At 37.0% G+C, this 17283-nt stretch overlaps 1 protein-coding gene across 4 annotated transcripts in view; it reads left to right on the forward strand.

Moving 5' to 3' along the window:
* LOC117333604 (neuronal acetylcholine receptor subunit alpha-5-like) overlaps nucleotides 1-17283 on the forward strand; it is a 74294-nt gene that overhangs the window by 18521 nt on the left and 38490 nt on the right. The window contains exon 1 of one of the 4 annotated variants that reach the window (XM_033893001.1): nucleotides 16318-16520. The exons of the other annotated variants lie outside the window; for them this stretch is intronic. The gene's annotated coding sequence lies outside the window, so the exon portion shown is untranslated. Of the gene's footprint in view, nucleotides 1-16317; nucleotides 16521-17283 lie in introns of those variants that run through there. 4 annotated transcript variants of the gene reach the window in all.

A 17283-nucleotide genomic window follows, 5' to 3' on the forward strand; every position in this document is an offset into this window, starting at 1 on the left:
AAAAACACAGTTTAAGCGATTTTTATATATGACACGATCTGTCCCAGTTCATCCTTGCATGTTGGAACTCCATATTCTGTCGGGATTTGAGCTGACAGGTCTTTCATAAAAAAAACCCTGATCTGTCCGAATATAACACGATCTGCTCCAGTACGCCCTAACATGCTGGACTCTGTTGTTCGTCGGGATGTGAAGCGATCAGTAATATCTTTTCCCATCCTTGATGAGTTATCTGAAACTTACGCAGTCAGTTCAATTTGTCAACAAAAAAAATAATAATAATAATCTCAGATGTATGCTTACCATTGAAGATGGTCTGGTATTGTTGATTGCGAACCACCAGTGTGTGTCTTGCACCCGTTGTAAGAGAGGATATTTGATGGGGAGTACATGAACAAAGATGTGTCGTTGTAGAGAAGGGGATAGAAAGAGTACATGTAACCTTTCTAACCGAAGTCTTTCTCTTTTCATTACTTGGTTTTTGTATGAGTTGGTTCAGACATCAAGCGTCTTTGTGATTCAAAACATCTTTCTGTTGTTATTGGAATCATTCTGTGTTGGAGAACATGTTTAATGTGTCTGCACCCATTAGCTTCTTATAACACTAACAATAACAAGCTCTAGTTAACTTCAATTTTTTTACATTACTTCGTCAAAATTATCAGAAAGAAATGGATCGAAAAGCATTAAAGAATAATAAGGAAAATACAACATACTATTAACAGCAATCAATGCTTCCCACTAGCGATTCTACAACAAAGTGTGTGTCCAACTATCTATTATGAAAACTGGCATTGAGTCGCACCGCTTATTTCCCAACTACAGTTGTAAACGTGTGCTCCACTGTCTAATATATAACTAACAGTGTGTCACATCATCAACGCCCATGTACAGTTTGTCGAACTGTTGCTTTTACAACTGACAATGTACTCGTTGTTTTTATATACAAACGACTGTGTCCAATTGTCGAATTATACACATGAGAGTGGGTATCACTATATATTCGTTGACTGCGTGCGTCTTACTATTTTTTAATCTCATAGCGTGTCTCTGTCTATTCTTCAACTGACATTGGTATGTCACTCTGTCTATTCTAAAAGTGAATGTGGTGTGTATCTCTTTCTCTCTACTACAGCTGACAATGGTGTGCCCCTCTGTCTATTCTACAGCTGACAGTGGTATGACCCTCTGTCTATTCTACAACTGACAATGGTGTGTCCCTCTGTCTATTCTACAACTGACAGTGGTGTGTCCCCCTGTCTATACTACAACTGACAGTGGTGTGTTCCTCTGTCTATTCTACAACTGACAGTGGTGTGTCCCTCTGTCTATTCTACAATTGACAGTGGTGTGTCCCTCTGTCTATACTACAACTGACAGTGGTGTGTCTCTCTGTCTATTCTACAACTGACAGTGGTGTGTCACTCTGTCTATTCTACAACTGACAATGATGTGTCCCTCTGTCTATTCTACAACTGACAATGGTATGTCCCTCTGTCTATTCTACAACTGACAGTGGTGTGTCCCTCTGTCTATTCTACAATTGACAATGGTGTCCCTCTGTCTATTCTACAACTGACAATGGTGTGTCCCTCTGTCTATTCTACAACTGACAGTGGTGTGTCTCTCTGTCTATTCTACAACTGACAGTGGTGTGTCACTCTGTATTTTCTACAACTGACAATGATGTGTCCCTCTGTCTATTCTACAACTGACAATGGTATGTCCCTCTGTCTATTCTACAACTGACAGTGGTGTGTCCCTCTGTCTATTCTACAATTGACAATGGTGTCCCTCTGTCTATTCTACAACTGACACTGGTGTGTCCCTCTGTCTATTCTACAACTGACAGTGTTGTGTCCCTCTGTCTATTATACAACTGACAGTGGTGTGTCCCTCTGTCTATACTACAACTGACAGTGGTGTGTCTCTCTGTCTATTCTACAACTGACAGTGGTGTGTCCCTCTGTCTATTCTACAACTGACAGTGGTGTGTTCCCCTTTCTCTACTACAACTGACAGTGGCGGGCCCCTCTGTCTATTCTACAACTGACAGTGATGTGTCACTCTGTCTATTCTACAACTTACAATGGTGTGTCCCTCTGTCTATTCTACAACTAACAATGGTATGTCCCTCTGTCTATTCTACAACTGACAGTGGTGTGTCCCTCTGTCTATTCTACAATTGACAATGGTGTGTCCCTCTGTCTATTCTACAACTGACAATGGTGTGTCCCTCTGTCTATTCTACAACTGACACTGGTGTGTCCCTCTGTCTATTCTACAATTGACTCCGTAGTGTCCTTCTAGCTGTTTCTCTGTGCAACTATGAGTGTGTCCTTTGTTTCTTCTTCTTCTTCTGACAGTGTGTCCCTCTGGCTATTATAAAACTGACACTAGAGTGTCTCTCTGTCTTTTCTACAACAGACAGTATTTCGTCCCTCTGTCCCTTCCTCAACTGACAGGTTGTCCCTATGTCCCTTCCTCAACTGACAGGTTGTCCTTCTGTCCCTTCCTCTACTGACATGTTGTCCCTCTGTCCCTTCCTCAACTGTCAGTTTGTCACTCTGTTCCTTCCTCAACTGTCAGGTTGTCCCTCTGTCCCTTCCTCAACTGTCAGGTTGTCCCTCTGTCCCTTCCTCAACTGACAGTGGTGTTTACATTTGTCCATTCTACATCTGGCACAGGTATGTCCCTCTGTCTATTCTACAAGTGAACGTGGTGTGTTTCTCTGTCTCCTCTTCAATTGACTATGGTGTGTCCCTCTGTATATTATACAACTGATACTGGAGTGTCCCTCTGTCTATTCTACAACTGATACTGGAGTGTCCCTCTGTCTCTTTTAACATGGTCACAAGGCAACACATGATTCCTCTATTGTTTGTATACATTCACCAGGGCCTTCTATGTGAGTTGTAACGGTACGCTTCCCCAGACAAAACAAGTACCCACTCCACTTACCAGGGATATGATTTTTGTGCTTTGGATTATCGCTTACTCATGTTTCCTCTTGACTGGAACTCTTACATGGCTGGTTTGAATGAGTTCAGGCGTAGTAACAATATATACGCCCTCGGTGACAGCTGCATTTCGAGGTTTGCCCTGATACCAGTAGATTACGGCGCCGACATAAAACCATACTAAAACATCTGGACAAGCATAACACAGAGCTAATTAAAAATAAACAGTACGACGTGTAACCGGCGACAACTTAAAGTTATCTGCCCTTGTTGTGCCTGGATACGAACTATTTAACCCTGTGTCGGCTGGCACATATGATATTAATGCGCACTTACGATATCTTTTTTCACCTCAAGGAACTACAATAACGCAAGTGGGACATGTCTTTATGCATTGTAGCGTTTTTAATTAGAACTAATGAAAGCGTCATCCTGCGTGATGTGTATACAATATGATTCGGATCGGTGATATTTTGGCGGATGGTAACCCTCATACTGTAAACGTGGTTATTTTCGCGGGGTTAATTTTGCGATTTCGATATGTTAACTATACGCATTGGGGTAATTTTTGCCATCGATCCACATTCGTTTGTAGTTCGAAATTTCTCAAATTGATATCAAAATAATACGCGCGAGGGATTTTTTTGCGATCAAAAGGATTAGCGTCAATTTCCCCTCGCGTCAATTTCCACGTTTACAGTATCCAGTAGGGTATCAATATGAGGGGACCTTTACACACGTTATGAATCCTCATCGCAGCAAGTCTCTCATATCCCTGTTATAAAATTCTAACGTACATCATTACCATGTACCTACACTTATTTTATTAATTAAGCTTCATTCTACACTCTCAAACACCATCTACTGTACCAGAAAGGCGAGCAATGTGCCTCTACTGGGACTCAAACCCACTTACTCCGGTATGTCAGTCCGCCGCATTACCGATGGAGCTTAATGTAAACTTCCCTGGCGCGAAGCTAAAAGGCAACCTATCCCTATATACACTATATTTGTTCCTACGATTACTGGGAACTGCCTTACGAAATATCCTACACATTTTTGTGCGAAGTAAATATTAAATGCATTTTGAGTACTAGAGAATGAACAAAAACATGCACACAACGGAAGCGAATCCTGAAATAACTTCAAACTCATCGCAAACGCAATGCGGTTTTTAAGGAGACCGACGCCCGATATGTAGGGCACCCTTGGCCTTTTCACGCGAAGCACTTCTTCAGTGTATGGTAATACGATTAAATAAAGTATCGAAATAAAGTATACACGACCGATGAGGTTAACCTATCTCACCGCAGGAGGAGGAGGCTTCTACCTTCATTTAATAATATAAACATTTCTTGGCCCAACTGTCTTCGGCGGTTAAACTGCGCGCGCGAACTTAAAGGCTCGTTAGTTTCCAAAGGTAACGCCGACGATTGTGTACGTGACGTTATGTAATTATGAACAATTCTTCATTTTGACAGGATAATGTAGGTATAATGTGGAGTTTGGAACAACTCGAAAATCGCTGTTATTTTCAATTTTCCTGATGTAGTGATTAGTCCATTCCACGGGCGATGACGTGACTAATGAGCCCATAAGTTTGTCATTAACATTCCGGCATCCTAACAAAAACTCGATATCTTTGTTTCATCGCTTAAACACTTAAGTTTATAAGATGAGTGTTTTTATATTTATAAAATTCATGCGTGTGTAATACTCTTAATTGCCAGACAATGTGGCAATTTTGGAGAAGTACTGCTGTACATATATCGCGAACTGACCTCGTCAGGCGATAGAAAATATGCATCTTTCTTATCTAAATGTCGACTTTCGCACACAATTGCGTGTAAAATATACATCAGATAATAAGATTCTTGATACCCTAGTTGTCGGACCTATCTTTATGAACTATATGAAGTGAGAAATCAGATAAAAACATTACGCAATGATTGACGACGATTTCTAAATGCCGTGCTTTGAAAAAAACATCTCTGCCGCGTTCGCTTAACATATCTGCTACATCACGCCCGTAAAGGTGATTCAGCTTCACAGCTCTCGCTCGGGACTTTGTCCCTAAAACAAAACACAATGTCATCATACCAGATATGCCTTTATTAAAAAAAACAGTTGCTTGACAGTGATCTCTAAAAATACAAATATGGAGGCATTTCTATAGAGCACTGATTAATAATGCTGTTTTGGTAAATTTGTCTCCACGGGTTTAGCACGCATGCGTCGGTCAATCAAAGTCCAAGTCCCATAGTTCACGGAATCGCATGGTGTGGTCTAATGCTCCCCGGTGAACGCGGATACAATCATCATCTGTTTTAGAAACGGAAGCTAGAGTGGCGATCAACCCCGAAGTCGACGCTGGGGAAAAATTACCCCTTTACTAACCTTGTGTGGATCTTGCTAAATATGAAAAGCGATACACATCATATTGTTTCTAGCAGAAAATCTTCCTTTGAAGAACGCAAAGTGTAGGTTTAACAAAGGGCACATTCTGTATTAATGACCTGATTGTTATTATAATTTCGTCGATTTCTTTTGAGATAGTCTTTAAATGCCATATTCTAATACAATGGGATATGAAATTGGTAAAAATTAGAATGTGTAAAAATGAATTGGATTATGCACAATATCAAGATTTTTGATATAATACAAAGTTCTCCATTTAAACATTTGCTGAATCAATACAAGGTGTTTTTAGATCTTAAATTAAGATATCAGATTTAGATCTCGATTAAGAATACTTATATAACATATACTATTTGAACTTTAAACATGATGACTAGCTTTGTTAATTTAACTGTTCGTGGTTGTATTTGATCTTTAATCTCTTTCATTCAGATATGCCAAAGGAAATTATAATTAATTACTCCTCAAAACATGCTTACCAACCTAAAGGAATAGTGTCTATATCAAAGGAATGGCGTTACGCACGTGCAAGTATTATCGTAAAAGATATCTAGATATTTAGCAGAATTAGAAGATAAAACGTTTTTTAATACTAACGGAGGCTGCCTAATAGGCAGTATTTCCATCCATAATGCGACAACTGTAATACAAGCATCAACACATTGCCAAAACAATTGTCATTCTTAAGGTTGCATAATTACCACCATTAGAAAAAGAAAGAAAATAGAAAAAAAAACTGTGAAACGTATATTGACCAATTAAATATATAATTGGAACATAAACGGTAGTTAGAGTTTAATTTTCTAGATATTGAAAATCAAAGTCATTCTTAAGATTGCATTATTTTCCCTTTTTTAAAAGGAATTGTAATAGAACACATTCTGTTGAATGTATATCGGCCAATTTCATGTATAATTGGAAGATAATTTGTGGTGAGAGTTTAATTTTGTCAGCACATTCCTTAGGAGATTGAAACATTCTGAAGGATATTCTGCTTTGAATGAACTAGATAAGATTAAACTGATGTAAGTACAACAATCTTAAGGAAGATGGTTTAATAATAAAAACACAGGAAACGGTATCAAACAGTTTACTTATTCAGGTTTGTTTGATAATATGAATTCCGTTCGTTTATCTTGGACTGATTGGCAAATTTTAAATGGATTCGTCTTGATATCAGCTAGGTAAATATTTTAGGCTAAGTCCTTTAAATTTTGATGGCTATGTGTGAAATAAAGATGCTATAATCATTGAACAAAATAATTTGTATTATATTTTGTTGTGCTATTTTAGACCAAATTGTTCACTGTCGTTAACCTGTAAGGGAATGGGCTTTTTAAGACGGCTACGATGTTCACAGAAAGCAGATGTGCACTATAGGCTATACAATCACTTATTTACAAGTACTATATGACCGGGAAAAGGACACAGACTAACTCAGAAAAAGTTCAAATTTATGTTACAATATCTATCTGCTGCTGTTTAGTTCATTAACAACTGAATTCTTCACAAAGAGGACGAAGTGTTAAACTCGTCATCGAGCCGTGAATCACCGTGAGTTTTTGCACATAATGAATGGTTAAAATAGACTTGTACTTATGTTCATTGTCAAAAAGACTCCCTGATGACATCTGCTTTAAAGTAATATGATTTTTATGTTAACAGCACCTATGGTATTTACAAAAACAAAGGGAAAATATTTTGCAGCAAGTACATGAGAAAATGTTAGGGATTGGTTCCAAAACGTGATGCATATATATAAAAATCAGATATATTTAAAGCAACTGTCATTGGGGAGTTTTCATGACAGTCAAGATTTGATCGCGGCGAATCCCGCCTCAATGCCAAGTTTAACAGTTCTCCCAAATTTGCGAAGGATTCAGTTGTTTATGAAATAAAATGCAGATAAACATTTGATTATAAATTTCAGCTTCATGTTTTTCATAGTTTGATTTTGTTATTGTCTCAGTAAGATTGCACATATAGAAAATTGATTATGCAGCTTTGAGTGTTCATCTACCTTCTGTCAACATCTGTGTTCGCCATCTTGAAAAAGACTATTCCCTAACGGGTTCACGAAAGTATTTAAGATAATAAAAACAACTCCATTTCTAGTTATCGAAAATGTATAAAACGACTCTACGAAACGCCTCTGTAAATATCTTGATGGAGTAGACAGACTCAGTCATTGTATTGTTTTGACTCTCTGTCAAGGGTCACAATAATCTAAAAATAGCCAGGATTTCAGCGTAATGTCGCAAAGTGTAAACACCACCTCCTGAACGTCATACTTTGGAAATGTGATGTCCCCTTGTTTTCACTATTTCTATATTTTTCAGATATTACAACATTCTGATTCCTAGTAACCTTGTGATTTTCTATGTCCTTGGTTTTCGTGATAATATTGTATGTTTATGAAATAAAGGCACAGGAGGTCGACCTTACTTTCTCATGATTTCTTTTGACTTGATAAGAAACTTAACTGTTCATTAGTCAGTACAATTTTACATGCTTGCCAAACAGACAATATGTTATTTTGTTGAAACGTATGAGATCAGTATTATATGGCAGAAAAAGTGGTGTCATCAGCTTTTACACAGTTTGTATTGGCCAAAACCGATATGCCTTATTAAATATTTACACACTGATCTTACGTTATGGTCAAATTTCCAATTAATGTGAATGTCCGCCTTCCTAACTTAAACATGCTTTATCATTATAGGTCACTGAAATTCAAAGGTAGTAAATTTACAAGGTTTACGATACCATCGGATTTGAAAGTCAATGGTAACATGGACATATCGTCTAGAATGCGACAATCTTTTGAAAATCATAAATATCAGTGACAAGCATATAAAATGGTTTAGAAGTGACATCCGTTTATATCTCTGGCCTGGTTCCATTTTCACAAAACAAAGTCAGAAATATGGTCCAGCAGAATCGACGTGTAGAGAATACTTCAATCATTGGTAATTGGAAATACACTGTTAAGACAAACGGATCTCGTATTGATCCGGATGGAGTGATCTCGTTATACTTGGTAGGCCCACACTTCATAATAGGTTTTACTTGCGAATATTACTGATGGACTGTATCCACTGGACAATGACAAAGTAGTGAACCTCGCCAGTCAATCGACTGACGCCTATATAACGTGGGCAATTGACTAAGGCGGTAGTGGAACTTAATTTTAAGGTCCAAGCAATCATATCTCAAATAGGAAACACGCTGTGACTGGATAGGTAAAATATGTGTTTTTTCTGTATATCAATGCAAACATGGTCAACAGTTATTAACCTCTAATGAGTAGGTTATTATATCGTAGTGTTTTTTCTCGGCATGTTAGGTTCTGTATCGATGCCTCATAATTAATTTATTTTAGGTTTTCCTCTCTGACGCATCATACATGTTTGAATAAATTGGTGAATTAATTTAAGGACATGGAATTCTCTTCATCTTGCACTTATACGCATTTTTGTTTTTAAATGCCATTTTCAAAAGCTACAAAGCAACTCTGAAACATACTCTCTGGACTAGGGAAATGTGCTAAACGGACCATAGTTATGCTGTTTGTTTCCACTCCTTCGTTAGTACATAAAAGTTGTATAATCATATTGGCTTGTTAAATAAAATATCGCTTAAGTCGAAGGCAGTCTTGTAACACGTAAGACATAATTTGCTTTTGCCAATTAGTTTACACAATTATGGGTCCAGTGGGCCGTTTGGTAAAACCAGTCAAACTCCGGCCTCCAAATTAAGGAGTTTAATATCACAACACACCCAGAGGAATCATTGTCGTGTTTAACTACACGATCCAACACGTGCAACCAGTCACGAGGGAGCGTGGTATTCATGTCGACGTAATTAAATTACAAGTGGTAATTAAAATTTCTTCTTATTTTAAAAGTATCATTACCTCTTAATCATCCTCAGTGCAAAGTTAATGTAAGAAAATGTACTCAGGTCAAACTGTCAGAAAAAGCTTTATTTTGTCCTTAACTATTTAGGGTTATACCAACTAAACACCCATATAAAAAGATTGACGAGCCAAAAAAAATCATTTCATCGTTAACATTGTGGGGAATTTGTGACTTATTACGTGATAAAGAACGTATTTTTAGCCGACACCTCGCGAACTATAGTCACTTATTTCTTAAAATACAATTATGCGAACGAGAAAAATTGTTTAACGCGAAACTATGTACAAAATTAGTGACGAATATATATATAAATATATATATATATATATACATTTGTATATATATGTATGTATGTAAAGACTAAGTATTTCCAAGGTTAATATCATTGGTATACAAGAAGGTTAGCGTCCTTTTAGATCGTGTCTGTCTGTATTGGAACATTTACTACGGGCGATGCGTATATGTTATAAGTGGTCTAAAAGCTCCAAGTCAGGATACCAGGGATTGGCTTCAGAAAAAAAACCTATAATCAGAACACCAGTGTAATAAAAGGATAGCCAGTATACAAATTTGAGTCCATTTGTACCGACCTGAAAAGCTTAAATATGGGCGAATTGATAGAATGCCAAGCACGGAAATGCCGACACTGACTGTGTCTATGTATGGTAAATGTAAATCAAAAAGCAAAAACAATGTAGAGTTAACAGTAGTTCTTTGTGGTCTTACCAAGTGAATCCATATGTGATGAAGTCATAGATGCTTGACCCAATTTTGATTATTGTTTTCCAACACAAATGCGTGGAAAGTCGCTCGTGCACATGTGCATTTCATACAAAATGTCGTTTCCTTTTTAATGTAACCACCCTAGCTTCGTGTTATGTCATTTTCTTTCAATTACCGCCATGTCGCTTTCGGTCAGGAACGCGATCTGTCTAACAGCCGGCGGTGGCGTACGGCTCTGATTGGAGTGTGTGGAAGCATTTGGAGCAGACAAGTTGTGGCATCGTTACTCATCATCTTACAATTGACCATTTTGAAAAAAATGGAGAAGAGATGAGACGATCTAAAATCTCTCCAACCAATATGATAATGTCCGAGACTACGCCTCAGTCATACATTATCATTTAATGTAGTAGGCCTTCATATTTCCCTTGCAACAACGTATGGCAAGGATTTTTTTATTTACAGCAAGATAAACATGGCTTTTGTTCGGAGGGAAATACATTTGCCTTTTTATTTAAATCAAAACTTTTAATTCGAAGCAAGAAAACTATGACTTGTTTTCATGCGTAGCAGGATGAAAATAACTTTCCCTTACTTTTATATTGAAAGCCAGAAAACAATGACATGTTTATTGAAGCCTGATAACAACCTGCAGTGCGGATTTAACAAAGGGCAAGTGTCTTTATAATGACTATGATATCATTGTTTTTTCACCGATTGTTTTTGTGTGTAGCTATAAAAACCTGATATAATGTGATGTTACTTTTAATGTGTAAATTTTACCAACGCTTAGTCACAAATATGTATGTTCTTTTTCACAAAACAAAGCTCTGGATAAAACATTTCATGAATAAATACTATTGTTTAAGCTTTCTTTAAGAAGAAAGATTAAGTTAATTTTCATTTGAATCCAGTTAGACTTGTTTCTATCAAATCAAAAAATGTAATCACTACACCTAAATCAGTCCCCCTACTTCTACCTACATATACATCTACTTACATGTACACCCATATATCTACCCCCACCTCCAACTAAATATACATCTACTTACATGTACGACCATATATCTACCCCACCTCTATCTACATGTACACCTATATATCTACCCCACCTCCAACTAAATATACATCTACTTACATGTACACCCATATATCTACCCCCACCTCTATCTACATATACATCTACTTACATGTACACCCATATATCTACCCCACCTCTATCTACATATACATCTACTTACATGTACACCCATATATCTACCCCCACCTCTATCTACATATACATCTACTTACATATACACCCATATATCTACCCCACCTCTATCTACATATACATATGCTTACATAACAAAAAACATGTACATGCACACACATACATCTACCCCCACCTTTATCCACACATGTACACACATAACTCTGCCCCCCTCCTCTATCCACACATGTACACACATATATACATTGTTTTACATGTACACACATCAATCTACCCCTACCTCTACGTAACAAACGCAATAAACAGTGGCTGTATCTCCCTTTGCTGCTACAGGCCAATAATCCAATCGATGTCATATCAATTTTTCATTTTTACAACGTTTCGTTGATTTTGAAGGCCGTTTGATGCGGGTGAGTTGATATATTAACAGAGACGACATGTTTACACTGTATATCTTTCCAAGACACAGCATTGCTGATCTATAATTAACCAGACTCTGTTATTGTTAAGCTTCGCTTCTTGATTTGAATTGATATTTTATTGGGATATGTCTACATCCTGTATACTTGTTTTGATAAATGTAGTGATGTATAATATAACTTCATTCTTCACCAATTTATTCCACGACTTGACTGAATATCCCACCGTCTAAATTATACAAAACTGTGCTTATTTGTCTGGTTTTTAGTGTAAACACCTCACTTATTTATAGTATTCTGTGGACACACAGTTAATTAGATTCTTGCATGCTGTATAGATATTTACATTTGTTAGCGATGTTTATAAATGGCTGTTATTCCCAAAAGACTGATATCCACAAATCAAATATTGTAAAGGGTTCACATTGTTGTAACAGTACTAAGGTACATACAGCTCCGACAGTTCTTGATCTCGATCAGGAACGAGTCGGGACTGGGCCTATGGAGATATGATCCATTACCAAGGATCACTTCTACAACAGCTTGCTTGATGCTTTACACTCATAACAAGAAAACTTAAACAACAAGTTTGAATGAATATTGCCACCAAAATGGTTACCATACACATTAGAGTCATTCTCCTGACTCCTGACTCAAAAACACGCCCAAAAACACAATTCGTTATCAACATAAACAATAAATACCAACAAACAGTAATTGCAATAAACAGCCGAAGCAACTACTGCAGAGGTACAACATCCTCAAAACAATGTCAGACAGCCTAAGTAGGGTTACCACAAGTCGCCGCTAAAACACTTCTAACCGAATACCTTATTCACTCATTTTCTACGCCATATCCGAGCTCACCAACGAAACGACGCCACGGAATGACATGGTCCTGGTTTTTTTCTCAAATTGGTTTGTGAAAAATCAGCGAATGTTCTGGATAAAGTTTTGCTGTTGTCTTTTATGTTCACCTCCGAATGACCTAACATTACACTTGTACGGTAATGTCATCCTGTGCGTATCTGCCGTTAATCTTTGTTTTATCGGGTTCACCAAAAGTCTAACATCAAGAATGGATGAACTTGTGAATAAGTCGTCAGGATAAGATTAGCAAAACCTATTGTATTCGCTTTTACTGTAATAGAAACCAGGATGCTGTTCTTAACTGAAATGAGATGTTTGCTATCAAAACGGAGACAACATCCGTCTGTGATTGTCTGTGTGGACATATGGGTCTTGATAACATCTTGATGTACTGCAGTAGTACTCAATATATAGCAATAGACTGTGCTCACGTAATACTCTCATTCGTCAAATCCCATTGGATGGACCCTGAGTTTGAACTCAGATCTATTGTTCATCAAGGTTAAATCACGTGTTCCTGGTACCATACAGATGGCTGACAGAACTATGTGTTACTAGAGTCTATCAGATCTATTGCATGACATTTACACAGATTTCAATATTTTTCATTACATATCACCTGTGCATTTAACTCAGGTGTTAGAGAAATGATCTAGCTCTTTTGACTGACAGACGGCTTGATGAATGTGATATATTGTGTAATATGATAGTCCTGTCCACATCCATATATATATATATATATAGAGAGAGAACTATATCAAATGTATAGTCTGGCTGCAGTCGAACGATCCGATTTTCATTAGTTTCAATATCTTGGTTGTAAGTTTATCCAGTTGGGTTCAAACGATATTTGTCGGTGGTGTGACAGGGGATCTCAATGTTTGGTCATTAATCCTTTAAATAAATGTCTTCTTATATATCTTATCTACACTATCTCTCAAATAACTGGAGTATATTCAAAATAAAGTCGCACCTTGGTGGATCTCAGTTACCGTATTTATATGTGCATGTGATAATATGACATCTTTATTAGAGCGAAATATCGCACGTTTAATGTGATCATGTGTTTCTTTAACATCAAACGGAGAACAACTGTGATTTGCTGTAGGTTGCAATATTGATGCAGTAGAAATGGCACGTTAACCATATCGGCACGATAAATATTGTTTTCATGTGAGATTTCAAACCAAGATGGAATAGATCGAAACTTTCCATTTTAAATTTTGCCTGATACAATGGATCTCAACTTGTCACTTACTTTTCATTTAACCCAAATGCTCACTGGCAGGAAATTGAATTCTAAACCATATTCTTGTTTCGCAAATTGAAAAGCTGTAGAACACTTAAAGAAGAAAAAAGATAAATAACAATTCCCCAGTATTGTTCATGCGTGCAGAATTACAAATAGCTTTGCAATATATAACAAAGAAAAAGAATACCTCTAGCAGTGATCATGTCCATTAATATCATATACTTGCCTACTAGTATATACATAGGTTGATTTGCAATTCAATTGAACGTAAAAATAATCATAATTGATATACCTTATTAATTACAAAAAAAAAATCATTAAACTGACAAGCAAAAGTCAATATAAGGACGTATAGTTCAATGATATATGAGGAGGATATCACATGACCTTGAATGGTTGTTTAATTGACAGCACATACGGCATTAATACCTGTGCTTAAAGATTTCCGATTTGAACGTGTAAGTTCAGACAATAAATCACACCATTTGTCGATGATCTAATGAACAACAAGGTCAATGGCATGCTGTAGTGAGCATTGATATAACTTGGTACCTATAAATACAGCCTAGGTTTATAACCGTCATCACCATTAGATTTTCCACATCTGCCTAACAAATTACTTAGACATATCCCTCGCAAGCTTGTTGACTCCATCTTCGCCTATTTATACGTCATTGCAATATCTGCTCTGTATAGAACCATGTTTGATTTTACAATGAAATGCAATTGATGTTGATGAGTTAGAACCGGTGAAGACTTTGTGCGTCAGGGTCTTGAGTAGAAGACACTTAATGATGTGTTCTGGTTTATGTACAGAACTGTACTCCCCAGCGATGCTTCCAAATATTTAGAAAACATGATAATTAACGCATTCCTATTTGTATTTATGTTGCACAAGGCACGGTTATGGGTCTCGTGGAAGGGTTCCTAGGAACTGATCTGCTTATTTTTATTTACGGTTTGTTTTCCTTTGGCTGCTTCTGTTCAGCGTTTTGTAGAACCCCACGCACGTGTGTTTACAGTCTAGAGCTCTGAGCCTAAGACATCTACCATATAAACAATAGACATGGCCGACAGCTCCTAGGATTGGTCAGATGCAAGGTTCACGTCGGAAGTAATCTTAGCTTAATGCTTTGCCGTCGCCTTAGGCCAGAATTACTTCCGATGTAAATTTTGAAAATTCATCGACCCGTGAAACGGCGAGGGGAGGGGTGAGTATTTCGTGTTACTAGGAAGACTGCACAGGGAGGGGTGAGTATTTTATTTTCACACCAGCTCGCCCTGGCCAACAAGATGCCAAGCATCAACAAACGCCTGATGTTGTCTCCTTGTTTATTTGTTTGGTTTTGTAGTGGTCATATTTTACTGATGTAATTATGTACGGTTGAGAGATTTTTTCTTCTCATTTTCATATTAAGTTATTCCAAATCTATAGAAGGATATTCACACTGAATATTATTGAAATACTGCTATTGGCATTTTGAAAGTATTGAACAGACATCATTTCAAGGGAAAGTACTCTTTTATACCCTTGCCCTATGAAAGAGGTGTAGTGACTATCCCTCTATAAGAAATTATCATGTATTAGTTTTGTAAGTGTACAAGTATTTACTGTTTATTTATGTGGACATGTGTGTTTTAAACATTCATTTCATATTTTTTGTTTTGTTTTTGTTTTTGTCTTTTACTTTTAAATGTTTTATTAGCTTTTATACCATAGTTAAGGGGGAACTGTACGGTACTCAATATTCCTTTCAGAACAAAACCGTAATCATTTCCTGCAGGTCGATTGAAATGTAAACTTTTTGCTTTAAATTCTGTTTCGACAACTGGTAGAAACATTACCATTCTGTATTAAAACTCGATGCAATCTTCAACGTTTAATTGTGATTGGTAGGAAGTGGATATTTTGTATTGGTAACGGATGAAACCTTTCTTTATCACTTTTATTTTGTCGAGAGGTGGAGTCTTTATAATTTTGTATTTGCAAATTTGTGCTGGGGAAACATTTGAACCTTTTCCAGTTTTATCTTAACGAAAGGTCCCCTACCTATCGTTGTAATTGGCTCATATTTCGCTAATGCAGCATGAATATCTACTTGTTCACCTCTTTTTACCTGTACCCGTTGATTGATGATACCTGTCTATTTTCCAATGGCTGTTGCAATATTTCAGTGTTTTATTCATACTTGTCTATGATTAATGAATTGTTGGTTGTTACCTGTAGCCTGTGTCTATGATTGTGACCTGGACAGTGTTTTGTTCTTATCCGTGTATATCTAATTAGCTTATTGAGGTTGTTACCTGTTAATTGTATTTATTATTGCTACCTGTAAAGTATTTTATTGATACCATTACCTGAATACGACTTTTTGGTTGTTTCCTTCGAATTGTCCTGATGATCGTCACCAGTCATATATTCTATCAGTATAACGTGTATAGACTTATAATGAGAGTTAATGTTTCACGCACCTGTCGATATGTCATTTCATTACCTGTATTTGTCTCAATTCTACACCAGCGTCCCAGTGGCACGGGTCGATAATCTTGTTAACTACAATGTAAACGGCGTTTTGTCAACGTTACGGAGCCTCAACTCATCAATCCTACCTTTGAATAATTAACGATCTATCTAGCTAGATGTGGAGTTGAAGGCACTGAAAATGTCACTCTGGATCTTTTGGAGTTTTACCTGGGTCTTGTTTGCCCTCGCCCCTCCCAGCATGTCCCGCCACAAGAGTAAAGGTACGGAATGTTCTTTGTAGATTTTTTGCCATTTTTTTTGTCATTTCCGTGTGTTGTTGAGACGTTTTGGTGGATTGTGTGTATGCATCAGTGACTTACCGTGTCGCTAACACCTTGTTGTTGTATTCCCTCTATAGTAAAGCCAGATCGATTCCGGGACCTTTGATACAACTTGTCTAACTCTCGTACTAACATTGTAGCTTATGAAATATAACAATTGTTGACAAATTGTGCCTTGATGACAATACCTGTGTTCTGTAACTGGTCACTATTAAAACACATGTGTTCTTAATCTGTAAAATGTTGAAATATCTGTTTTGTACCTGTACAATGTTGACGCACCTGTGTTATATATATGTACATTGTTGATACACTTGTGTTATGCCCCTGCACATTGTTGACACACCTGTGTTATGCCCATGTACATTATGAAAAACCTGTGTTACGTACCTGTACATTTTTGTTACACCTGGGTTATGTATCTGTACATTGTCACACCTGTGTTATGTACCTGTACATTGTTGACACACCTGTGTTATATACCTGTACTTTGTTGTCACTCCTGTGTTATGTACATGTACATTGTCACACCTGTGTTATGTACCTGTACATTGTTGTTACACCTGTGTTATGTACATGTACATTGTCACACCTGTGTTATGTACCTGTACATTGTTGTCACTCCTGTGTTATGTACCTGTACATTGTTGACACACCTGTGTTATATACCTGTATTTGTTGTCACTCCTGTGTTATGTACCTC

This window comes from Pecten maximus, chromosome 1, assembly GCF_902652985.1.
Source record: "Pecten maximus chromosome 1, xPecMax1.1, whole genome shotgun sequence".
Classification (NCBI taxonomy): domain Eukaryota; kingdom Metazoa; phylum Mollusca; class Bivalvia; order Pectinida; family Pectinidae; genus Pecten; species Pecten maximus.